Raw genomic sequence first — 14241 nt, forward strand, 5'->3', positions numbered from 1 at the left:
AAATTCAACTTCAAGAGAATGAGGTCAACATTTTAAAGTAATTAAATTTAAATTCTTCAATAATTTGACGAAAAGTGTAGAAATTCGTCTCCACCTACTTCACACTTGAAATTGTTTCCCTCTTCTTTTTTGTCATTAGTAATCATTTCCTTCATGCATCAATTACCACATTATTTGTGTTTGTTTTTTGAAGTATTAAAATTAAAATTTAGGGTTAAATAAAAGGGTCTTGCTAACGAGTGCCCGGGGCACTCTTTAAGCATTCCATTAAAAGAAATTTTTTATTCAAATAATTAAACTTTCCAATTTTCAATGCGTTGACTTTACGCATTTCCATGAAAATTCTATAAAAAACTTACTATTTAAGGGCTTAAAGAGTGCCCCGGGGGCACTATTTAGCATTTGCCTAAATAAAAAAACACAATCACAACATCAAAAACACATGAAAACACTTTAAAGTTATATTTGTGTTCTTTTTCTTTTCTCTTATGCTCTTGTTTTAAATTGTTGTGAGATATATATAGTTCAAATATTTATTTTGAATAGTGTGAGTGTATTGGGTCATGAGGTGGTTGAGAGTGAAGTCTATGTGTTGTAACAATTTTTACATAGTGTTTATTATCTAGTTGTCGATTTAGACAACGGTCGTGCGTTTTTTTTTTCTTCCGATTTTGGAGTTTCCACGTTATATTCTTGTGTTGTGGAGTCTGGGAGTCGATCCTGGTATTTGATCAACTATATGATGTAAGAACTCGCATTTGGGGGAAGAATGTTGAGTTGAGTTTCAAGTTTGAGTGATTAAGTCTCACATCGACTATGTATAGAAAAAATATTTGATTTATAAGAGAGATTGATCATTAACATAATGTCTTAAGGTTTTCGTCGGAAACGAGTTCACTTACTGTGATGGATTATCTCTTCAACACTATAGAATTATTCTTGTTATTACTAATATATAATTTAAGTTTCAAATGGTGAACTTGTGCATTATAGTTAGAGGATGTCAAATATTCCACATTTTATTTGAATTTCTTTTACGATATATTGTTTCCAATTGACATAATGATATTTTTCAAGTTGATGTAAAGCTGCTTCAACTAAAGAGACATATTTGTTGTTGATGTATGAATATCAAACTCCAATAGAACTATACAAAGATTAGTATATGGTCCCAAATACCAATGGGATTCAAGTAAGTAAATTGATGCATCACTGTTCTCAATGGCCCCAATGAATCAGAAACCAAGGCCCCAAAAAACTGTCAAGTAGCATTTCCACAACTAATGCGTGAACCAAATTATTATATATATGACAATGTTTTTATCTATTTAATTTGTTACAGTTCATATTTGATACCAACAATGGGGCATCCAATGTGTTGCTAGAAGAATGGATCATATTTTAAGTGGTCACCATATAGTATACACATTGCATGCAGTGACAAAATTGCCAACACTAGAAACACAATTAGATTTGGCTATGTTTTTCTGAACTTGTACGAGAAAATTCATGACCATGTACATTTATGAATGTGTACAAACACTATGTAGTGTGAACTTAAATCCAAACTGCAGACATTTCTAACCACCATAAGTTGTCAATTCAATTCTTATCTACAATTTTTTTTTTGTTTTTTTTATGATTAGAAAACTCTTGAACATTTCTTATATATATAATTCTTGAAATTTAAACCTGTTTAGACTAGGGCCACATTTTGTGCAAATTTGTTTGCTAGAGTTGAAGAAAACCTGTTTAGTCATTTGTTTGCTATTTTAAAGTTTAAAATTTATAATTTTTAATGCAAAGTTTCTAATTTTTATTGCTCCATTTGTCCTTTTATATAAGTTCATTTTTAAATTACTAGATACATTTATTATTTCGTTTTTAAATAGACCCATAATTGACACCAATATGTATCTTATAATATGAAAATTCATCAACACATTATAAGATTAACTATTTGTTAAAGATATTTTAGATACATCCACACATGCATAAAATGAACACATTAACTGAAGGACTAACTTTTCTTCAATAAGAGTGAAAAAATGAATAGATGTTTAATATTTAGAGATGAAGGGAGTAGAATTTCTAGTTATATTTAATTTAACTTTATAAAATCGATTTGTAAGGTGAAAACATCAATGTTTAAGTTGTCTTTCATCTAATGTGAGACTCTTTAACACACTCTCTAATGTCTGACACTATTGAGCTTGATGAGTATAAATATTGGATAGCCCGATAGCAAAAACTGGATTGCATAAAATACAACGAATTAGTATAAGATACAACGAATTTTAAAGTAAATTCTAATAACATATATTAGAAATTTTAGGTTGAGTCCAACTCAACCTTATAAAATCAATTTGGTGAGAACTATCTTTACTTATAAATTCATGTTCATATCATCTCTCATTTAATGTGCGGGACTCTTTAACACTTGTTAGCATCTTCCTTTTATATCAAAAATCTAATTTTGTTGTTGATAAAAAAAAATTGGTAAAGAAACTATTCTATTGGGAGTATATTACGGTATTTCTATTAAATTTTTTTTACAAATTATTCTTTAATTTTATATTACGGTATTAGGGTGCGAATATATGAAATACATGAAAGGATTGACAAAGAAAACAAAAGTTCAAAACTATCTCAGTTATGTCCAAAAGAAATATGTCTGTGTAATCAGTCAATATAGCATATATAATGTGTGTACAGTATGATATATTTTAGTGAGACCTAAAAAAATAAGTAACAAACTACAAAATAGATTTTTAACTTCAATATTTCTCACAAATCAAATTTAGATCTTGCAATGTCTGTCTGGATTTGGCCATTCCCACCTATGAAGCATAATACAAATACAGTCACCGGACACCGACATCGGCATCAATAATAATTCGAGAAAATGACACAATTCAATATAATTATAAGTTTCGGTGTCAGACATCGATATGTATCCGACACCGAAGCACAGTGGCGGAACCAGGAAAAATTTACTGGGTGGCCCGCTAAAAAATTTATGGCTTATAGTTTACTAATTTATATATAGTTTACGAACTAATATTTTCACTTACACTTGAACTAATATGCGTACCGAGTGACTTACAATCATCGATAATAAACTTTAAACTAATATTTTCATTAATATTTGTACTAATATATATACCGAATAAATTAAAATCATTAATAATACACTTAAACTAATACGCTATACTTATAAAAATATTGTTTTTTTGGGGTGGGGGTGGGCCGTGGCCCACCTCAGCCACCCCCTAGTTCCGCTGCTGCCGAAGCACGCCTAATTCGAAGAGTGTCCGTATTTCATAGATTTGCGCCCTTAGTTATGAGCTAGCTGGAATACTATATTATCAATTTTTAAGGGATCCAGGACCAAACATTAAATGAACTGAGCACAAAGTTGGTTTATGGCTTAGGTGTTGTAGGTTTTATTAAATATTAACTACATACTCCTATATATATACTCTAGAATAATAACAATAAAGATCAATAAATTGAGAAAATGGCTTTGATTTGAAGTTGATACTGTAGTACTTATTTAAACCTCGTGTCTTAGTAGGATGGCTAAAGTTCATGGAGCCTTAATAATAGGATACCCTACCAAATTCACGTAATGTCTTATATAGAAAAGGAAACGTTTATAAGTGAGAAAGAGTAGAACAAAATAAGCATTGAATACCAAAGCAAAAAGGCAGAAACAGTGATGGGTTTAAGTGGTCCAATATATGCAAAGAGTCACACAATAAACTACACAACCAAACAATTGTAGTACTACTATTTGACTATTCCCGCGCAAAAATTAATTTTGAATGAATTGATTTTTTTAACTTGGTTCGAAGTAAATTAAATGTTCGAGTTAAACAATAAATAACTTTAAGAGTTAAAAATTACAATGCATGTATGATATTAAGAAGAGCCGATATAATTTTATAACACATGTGTTTTGTAGTAGCTCATGTAATTTCAAAGAATTTGGATTAGAAGTTCAACATCACTCAAACATCTTAAAATTAATTTTATATATAGAGAATCTCTTTTTTGCAGTAACCCGGTGAAACCAAACAAGAACTAAATCTCTTTTCCTCTCTTATAACAAGGCAAAATGTATTGAATATGATGTTGATTTTCTTAATCAAACAATTATATATATGCGTGATTGCATGCATTCAACAACGGTTGTGTGATACTTAACACATTCACAAGAAGAAGAAGAAATAACATGAGAGAAAAAATTGTAGATGATCCAAATCTAAAATATAGCTTAAAGTTAGAATCAAAATAATAAATTCTAATCAATGTCCCTTAGACATTTCAAAATCAATTTTAATTTTCAAGAATCACTTTTTGCTGTCACTCCATATAACCAAACAAGAACTAAATTTCTTTCCCTCTCTTGTAACAATGCAAACTTTATTGCTAAACAAGCAGGCTCCTTTAAGTCTCTTTAGTTTCTTTTTACCAAGTCAGAAGAAAGGGACAATTGAAGTTTTTGTTGTTTTTTTTTTGGGTGTAAAACGGATATTTTATGCGGCAACTTCAAAGACTAATTTCTCGATTATTGTGGAATCTAAATTGATGACTCTCCATAAGAGTTTTAACATTGTTGCATGCACAAGTCAAAGATCGATTGAACTCAGGACCTTGATTAAAGAATAAGAGACTCGCATCTCATCAGAGATGCTCTTGGATTTTGTTGTTATTTTCTTGTTGTAAAGTGAAATATTTTCCACGCGCAATTTCAGTAACTAATCTTTTAAGAAAATCGAGATTCATTTAAGCATTTTTTTCATACGCATCAGACAGTTATCACACTTTGAACGAAATAGTTAATGACTCGCATATTAATTATTTTGATATGATAGTTTTGATGTTTTAAAAGGGCAGTATTAAAGCACAGTATGGTTTTGTGTCCTAAATCTGTGAAACTTAGCTGCCATGCTGCAAGCATGTCTGGCTTATCAGACAAAGATTTGGGTATCTTTTGACAGGTAAGAGTGACCCTATAGCAATGAATTTTTCAAAGTTTTTAACACTCTAAAACAGTAAATGAGTCTATAAGGTTGACCGATGAATCATAATTATCCTAAAAATTACCTTATTTGTAATTAGTATTATCTTAAGTTCCTGTTTGGCTAACTACAAAACATTGTTGGTACAATGAGACAAATAGAGGAGGAGAACAAATACATGAAACAAAAAAATGCATGTGTAAAAGTCAAATTCTACGGTAGTTAGTAGACATAAGGTAGTTTTCTATTCGGACAAATGAAGAAAACAATAAATCATAAATGTGACAGTAACTAGCTCCGATAACCAAGCAATTAATCTCGTTTTGTGTTATGTACCGTGCAATGTTGTTCATCTCCAATTTAACATTTACCAATTAGATTTCATTCTTAAAAAATTACTACTACTAGCTAGGTCATAATTAAGAATGAGATGTCCGAGCACATATACTATCATGGATTTGGATTTCCCGTTGTTGTACCGTTGGACGTTGTAACTGATCCTATGAACAATCAATTGTTTGGGAAATTTAACGATGTAGAGACTTCAATACAACTTCAATAATCACCACGTCTAACATGAATTCTGGGAACAATTATCACGTTGTGATCCTTAACTCGACTCTAGTACCAATTGTTAAAATAATGTCATATGTGCATGCCGACTCTAGAAACATAAACACGAACAAAGAACACATGATGTTTGATAACTAAGTTCGCTCAAATGTGCATGTCTTCTATTGTTAGTGATTGTGGTTCTTTTGTATTCTCGATGAAAGACTAGAGTTTATTTCCGTCGTAACCGTCGTAAAACTTGTATAATTAATTAATTAATTCAAAATAAATGTAATGATGTTCAGAACATTATTTACATGTTCAGAAAAGAAGAAGAATGATGTTGAGTTATATGGTCCAAGAAGAAGTAATTAAGAACCATAGTTTAGAGCTTGAAGTTTGTCACTTCATACTCATAAATAACAATCTTCTTCTTCTTCTGTTGGGTCGTATCACATGGCACATATCATCAAAGAAATGTATATAAACCCGTGACCCTTTTCATTGTACATTTTTATCTCTTGTGCATCACGGTATGTCAGTCAGTATACACAAAGAAATCCCATAATAAATGGGTAAATCAGTTAACAAAATTAAAAGTAAAGGAGATTTCATAACTTTTATTTTATTTTTCTACCTAGGAACATCAAGATTTTATATATGATCAATGAATGATGACCCCTAAAGTTACTGCCACAAGATATTACAATCAGATAAGCTAATCCTGAACAGTACTTGTTCACTGCCACTAAAGTGTTACTAATGTAGAATGTTCATCACTAGAAATAGAATTTAATAGTGCTCAACTTTTTTTTTTTTTAAATCTTTGGCCTTTTGTATAATTTTTTTTTATTGTTGTCCCTTTGCATAATTAAATTTGTTTTTTTGTGTTTACCCTCCAGTTTTTAGGGAAAAAAGCCCTAGAAATCCGAAGTTTAACAGCGGGGTAAGTAAAATCTGACAAAAAAATTATTGCATTGTTCCGTCCAAGAATCAAACTCAGGTTCTCCCTGAACAATCCGCTATTTGGTGAAGCTCATTGCTTGAGCTCGTGTGTTAGTTTATATATTAACTTTTACTTCGGTTGAAAGCATGAATAGTTTACTTGGTCAATAATGGAGTTATCTAAGCAGAATCTCTTATTAATTAATAAGGGCCTTAATTGGTACACTAGATAAAACTCTAAATATGAAACTGACTTGTTTTGCATTGATTTCAATTTTCAACAAGCCAGGCTTGCCCATTACTTCAGCTGTTTCACTTCAATATTCATCATTCATAAGTGTATAACTCTATCCCATGCACTATAACCCAAGAGTATCCTATGAACATTCATGCATAAAATAGACACCATAACTCAAGGGTATCCTATAATCATTCATACATAAAATAGACATGTTATATTATGTATATATAGTAGACACAAAAATTTAAAATTTATAATGCGGTTGACACGTTTAGCCTCTACAACAATAGAGAGCTTTGTTAGTAATAAAAATTGTTAAGACAAGACATAAATTAAAATGGACGATAAGTTCTTGCAAATGACTTAGTTGTTTATATTGAAAAAGACATTGTTAGTCTTTTTGGTATATTCAATTATAGATGAATTTGACTCTGTGAAATATCGTTGCGCTTAAGAAGAGATTGAAAAATACATCAAGGAACTGTTTTATCACTATCCTCCTTGTGTTGCTAAAATTTACATTTTATATAAGTAAAAATTATTGTGCACCTTGACCAAAAAAAATAAATTATTGTGCATTAATAACCTACTTTTCTTAAGTGAAAAGTACTAAATGTGTTTATAAATTTGGATAGAGACAGTAATAAAGATCTCCGGCATACAATCAGCCAAATAAAATCATATTCATAGTTTTTGGGAGATCTCATTTTATGATAACTAGTATCCGGACCCGTGCCAAGCATGGGTTAAAAAGTGAGTATAAAAATTAACATTGTAATATTTCAAATTTCATAATTATCTAACACAAAAAATTATAAATTACACTAATATGTTACAAAAGTTACACCGAATTTTTTTGTCTTTAAAAATCTGTGTAACAAATTTTGCTACTTCAAAAATTAAAATGGCAATAATTAAATAATGACTAAGTTTTTGAAAAAAAAATTAAGCCCAAAAAATCTTTTTTTTTTAATAAGGGGTCTAAATTTTACTTTTATGAAAATATGAAGACTAATATACATTTAAATTTATTTTTATTACAAAAATAACTTAACACAATTCAAATTTGCTAAACACATAAAATAAAGTAGAGTAGTTACATTCAAAAATCATCTTTTTATTTCTAAACTTTTGACTTTCTGCATTTTATTTAAAGTAAAGTAGTTATATGCGAAGATCATCTTTTTCTTACGGTTAGCCTATCATAATTTGGTTCATGCTTTCCTTACTCAATCATCGGAAGTTGGACACTTCCTCTATTTTTACTCGATGTGGCCTCCAAGAAACGACTTTCCTTCATTGTGTTCAGGACTATACATTCCCTAGAAACCCTTGGCACCACATTGAATTCAATGACTGAACTTTTTTCTCTTTAATTGACCCACATGATTGGCTCAAGGTCGGCTTCATGGGTCCCCAAGCTAATCCTTTCTCGGCTGGTGTTTGATGTATATGGAGATATCATAATTTAATTTATTTAAACAATGAATTTTGTCCTTAAATCAGCTATCCTTCAACATCCAGAGTTTGGTCTAGATTTTCACATCTTTTTTCTCCTCTAATCACGTTGATACACGTTCATCAAATGGAACAATGAAAACTTCTCTTGTGTGATCCTCAACGTTGACGGTAGTTGTTTAGGTTCCCCGATTAGAGCTAGTTATGAGGGTTTTATCAGAAACAATTTAGGTTTTTACTTATCAAACTTTTCTGGCTTCATTCGTGAGTCGTCTGAAATGATGTTTGTGAAACTTTATGTCGTTTATAGAGGTTTTACATTGGCCAAAAACTTGGCTATTGAAGAACTTGTTTGCTACTCCGACTCATTACTCTATATCAAATATTGAATGTTAATATTCAATATAAGTATAATATTACAAAACAAATAAAATTCAAGATAAAGCGTGTTATAGTGATTATAACGCAAAACTTAAAATCATGAAACAAATCAAATGAAATCGATTCGGTGGTAAGATTAAACATTGATCTTGGTAGTGGAGTTTGGGTAAAAATCTTCAAGCTATTGTCATTTATATGAATTTTTTTTTTTAAGGAATTTATATGAATGGCTTATGACACATATAAAATGTTAACTAAAGGCAAGAGATTAAATGACCACAATGTACAAAGCAAATGGAGCAACATGTCATTTTCTTATAACAACAATAAAAAAATATACAAACACAACTACACCAAGAACATATCCACATGAATTCCATTCCAAAACTTGACATTTTCCTATGTCAATCTTATTAGTGAGGTGATCTCTAATAAATATGTTATATTTCAGTACATTCCAAAGCTTGACATTTTTTTTCTTTCTTATTTCCACTCAGTTATTCATCATAACATATCTACATGAATTCCATTCATCTCTTTGGGTAATAACATGTTTCCAGCATAATGTTCCGCAAGAGCTGGAATACATCTTAAACATCTTTTTACAACAACTTCACTTTCAAAAGTACACCTTCCATTGATTTAGAAATCACATCATTGTTGAAATCAAATCACCAATGGTCTCTTTGACTCAAGGACGACATGAAAAAAATAGAATTTAAAATCTGGATACTTGTTCTTGATATTAGCACAAAAGTCAGCTTACGAACTATTTTTTTAAAATAAAATGAAATTGCAGTGACAAAATGAAAGGTTTTTAAAATGTATGGACTAAAACTCAAATGACCCGTCAGTACATGGACCTTTTGCATATTTAAGCCCCAAACGAATTATGTAGATTTTGCATAAATTGTAATTGTATAATTTGCTTACTTCATATCCTGCAAGATGCACTAATACTATGCTGAAATTTTACCCAACTCAAACAATGAAAGTGTTAAAGTTGTTGATTATGAATAGTTGGAAACACATCTAGAAATTACGTCTCAAATTTCAAGCTATAATCCTGACATCAGCTTCAGAATTATGTTTGATGTGACTCAAACTTTGCAAAGTTAAAAGAACATAAGATCTTTGTGCAAAACTTGTGAAAACAAATAAGTGCAACATATTTGATATGATTTATAAGCTTCTGAAGTTGGCTTTGATCTTGCTGGTAGCAACTGCAAATAACAAACATGTTTTTTCAACTATGAAATTTGTGAACGTGTTTTTTTCAGCCACACCAATATGTCAGGTTTGGTTCCGCCCTTGTACCCGAGAGAACTTGATACATGCAATGGATTTAAAGAAATGAAAACACAGATATCAAACTATTCAAGAGAATTTGAAACACAAAGAATTTGAAGCATGAAGAGAAGAATGATGGTTTTGTTGAACTTAATGATGAAGAGAATGATAAATTTTAGGTTGTTGACACATATTGTTTTATTGAATCTGAAACATGAGCATGTTAACTCGTATTGTTTGAGTGTTACCTCGTAGGCAAAGTCAAAGTGAAATTCGTAAGCTTAATAAATTTATTGGTGCAGTTCCTTGGTTAATTAAAATCAAAAACAAAAAACAAACATATTCAGTTTAGTTTTTTTGGTTTAGTTAATTTTTTGACTTAAAACGTTAATTTCCTTATATTTGGAGTGTGTTAGTAGCAAATAATAAAATGTCTTTAATTATGAATTGAGTTAAAACGCAATGTTTTTCTGTCAAGGGGAATGAGCAATAAATAACAATAAATACACGTACAATTTTTTAAGGTTAATCGGGATTTATATGTTTACATACCCTTTTTTCGTGATATGCATAGGTTAATCCGATTATTAGAGAAAAAAATAGGAGAATCAACAAAATTATTGTGGACATTAAACACGATATTATTTTCCTTAATAAGTTTGGTGAAAATAATAACATTAAATATAAAATGCATGAAAATGAACTTTCATTGTGGGACTGCCACATGTACAAAATGCTTTGAAAAATAAGTCCTAATTATAATATTAGTATAGTTTAGTATAGATATAGGCCACATAGAATTTTTTTAAAAATAAAAAAGTTTTTTAATAATATATGAATAGAAATGTAAACTACAATATAAATTACAAAAATAAAATAGATCCCATATTAATATATAAAAAGAAAAATAAGTTTATGTAGTAATTAAGAAAAAGTAATCATTGAGTCAAAAAAAGAAAAAGTAATCATCTTAAAAAAAAAAGTAATCATCTTATTAATAAGAGTTAAAATATAGATTTTCATAAAAATTACAAAAAGAAAAAGATGGACCTTCATAAAAGTAATATGCATTGGCAGTGTAAAATAATTTTACACTGTCAATCAATCACAACCATGTTTTCCACCACGTCACCCCACTTAACCCCACCCTCTTGATATGACATGGAAGATCGAATCATTCTAATTGATTGTCGGTGTAAAATTAAATTAAACTGACGACGTGTGATCATTAAACTCTTAATATATATTAATAGATCCCGTAGAAAAGATCGATTTTTATTATGGGATATGATCAATTGACACCAAATATTTTGCTAAAAATGTCAAATTCGATTCATTTATTTTATTTAATCCAATGATTTAAAACAATTTCTTAAAATGTTTGACAAAATTAAATAATTTGTGATTTCTCTCAAAATATTTCCTTAAATATATAATAGATTTTTTTTTTACTTTTTTGTCCATCACCTGAAGAGAGAAAAATGGTTATAGTCATAAATTCATAATCATAACTTTAATACAATATTATCATACCAAAATGTCTTAATTTTCTTTTCCAATCCATAGGACCATATCTACGGCAGCCGCCAGCCACAACATATGAGGGTGTTTGGTATTTTAATTTAAAATTTAATATTAAGGAACACCAATGATTGAATTTCAATCAATTTTTCATATCTCTTGTTAGTACTTTTACGGTTTAGTAGGCATAATATAGATGATTTGTCCAAAATTTTACAACCTATAAAATTAGAGAAAGTGTGGTTTATTTTGAATGAGAAAATAGAGGATCACTATTTCACTCTCTTTAGAATTTATATTATTAAAGAAAAATTTGTATTATTAATTAAATATATAAAAACGGAAAAAGATACACACGTGCTTGAAAACTAAATCAGTATTATTTCTTCTGTTGTAGCAATGCTCGCATTTTTTATATTTTATTTTTGTCAGGTATCCTAATGGCAACGCCCACATGTTTTAGTGCTATGCAATTTGTATGTTTAGACGCAAGTGATGTAGTATTATTTTCTTGGCACCCCCTATGGACTTGATCTTGTGAAAGGAAGTTTGTCTTATAATACGTATTGCTATAAAAAGAACATTTAATAAATCTACATTAGTTCTTCTACAAATAAATAATGGAAACAACATTGATATATTACATGTGTTTTTTGATCGGTTAAAAGGAAAAAAGTAAAACCAAGGTAATAGATATCTATATTTAAAAATACAAATCATGTAACACTATTCCATCATAAATGGATTCAATTGCTCATCTTTTGTCTCAAAATCGTTAACGTCATATAATTCTTCTACACACCTGTGCCAATAAACATTCTCATATATATGTCTGCAAATAAAATATTATAAAAAATGACTAAATTCAACTCATAATATCATATTGACAAAAATATATAACTAAGATATTAAAATATAATGACATAACTTGAATTAGTTTTTGGAATCAGAATCATGTAACAAATAAGAATAAAGAAATCGTTTCAATAAAAAGAAAGACAAAGATTTTGAGAAGAATTTCAGAATTTCATAATGGTGTGAAAATTGTAAAACTCAAAAGCAATATATATAGCCAAAGAGAGCAAGTAACATTATCAATTATTCCCTTAATTTAAGCTTGTAATTGGAAAAAAATAATCTTCATGCACACGTTTTTATTAAAAATATATTCTTTCTTATATTGCTTTAAACATTGTTGCTAAGAAAGGAAATTATTACTGGTTAAAAAGAATATTATCATATTAATACTGCTTTCAACATTGTTGCTATAAAATGATGGGTAATATAATAATATTCATAAATATTCATAAAAGTAATAAATGTGTGAGGAGTGATGGCGCATTTCAAATAAAAATGGCTCCCATATTTTGGCAATATATTGATTTTGTTTATGATTTAGCAATAAATTCATTTAATGTAGTACAAATAATTTTCTCACTAATCAAATATGAATTGTTTATAAAATATATTAATTTAATTATTAATTATTGTAATAATAGCATTTAATATCAAATGCATGAGAAGAGGAGAGAGAAAGGGAAATAAGTCTGACTTATTACATATTATAGATAAAATATGCAACAAATGTTGCAGTCCTTGTATTATTCTTGTAACCAAATTTACCAAACGGTTGAACTGAATAATGAAAAACAGTCCAACATTTTTAGACTCACTGTCATTGGCCTCAATGTCTTTATTTACATAAATTAATTTGTTCCATGCTTAACAATGTAGTTGGATTAAAATTGTGCTTAATCATGATTATGTTGTGATTGTTGTCTACATTTTATGATTCTTTAGTACTTAATTGGACCTTTATGTTAATTGGATCTAATTATTCATACAGATCTAGAGCCACATTGGGCCAAAAGGATCTTTGTCACGTTGAAAAGTTCAGAAAAAGATTTAGGACATCTAGGATGTTGTCTCTCAAATGAATTACATTTTTAAACTCATTGTTTTGATTTAGAATTTTGATTGAGGCTTTATAATTAAAATTTCGTTGAAACTTATTACTTTAATTGAATAAATTTTTTAAATGAATCCATTGTGATCCGTGGCAATCTGTTGCAATCAAACTAGGATTAATATGCTTTGCTCATTGATGTTAGTTTTGCTATTTTGGTAACAACCCTCATTGTTTTGTATTACAAGCTTTAAAGCTTGATTATGTTTTTTGATAGTGTATGAAACCAGTTCAATGTTTCACCCCATTTACACTATTTTTCTATGATCAAGAATCAAGGATGGGTTATCAGTCAACCAAAAAACAGCAATAACAAGTCATAAATGCATGCACTAGGCTCATGTAATAATATGATCATGAAAGGAAAAAGTAGATGATTCATCCATTTACGTATGTTTGAATTGAACAAGAATTTGATGTTGTTTGCCCTTATTATCCCCTAGATTGTGTTGCTTGGTCAAGGCTTTTCTATCATTATTACTATGTCATTTCCTGTAAAATGACTGACATCAGTGGTTGAGGAGGGAGTGAACTGATTCGTGATTAAATTTTGAACTTTACATTGGGAGCATTGGTAGTGGAATCTTAAAACAATAAGGTGCAAGTAAGCGCCAATGAATGCATGCATCATAGTTGACATACTGTGGCCAGTGTATGGGTATCAGAGCGTAACTTTAGGCATGCAAAGTAGCAAACACATACCAAAAGAAACAGGTATGTATGCACCAAACAGTAGCTTATGTTCAAGCAATCAAGCACTTTGCAGTGCTCGGATTCATGTGAATTCAAAGGCAACGTACTGCAGCCTTTGTTGTCACTAGTAGTACTGTACTAAGCACCAAACCAACCATTGACCAGAA

The sequence above is a fragment of the Trifolium pratense genome, linkage group LG1 (assembly GCF_020283565.1).
Source record: "Trifolium pratense cultivar HEN17-A07 linkage group LG1, ARS_RC_1.1, whole genome shotgun sequence".
In the NCBI taxonomy this organism is placed as follows: Eukaryota; Viridiplantae; Streptophyta; class Magnoliopsida; order Fabales; family Fabaceae; genus Trifolium; species Trifolium pratense.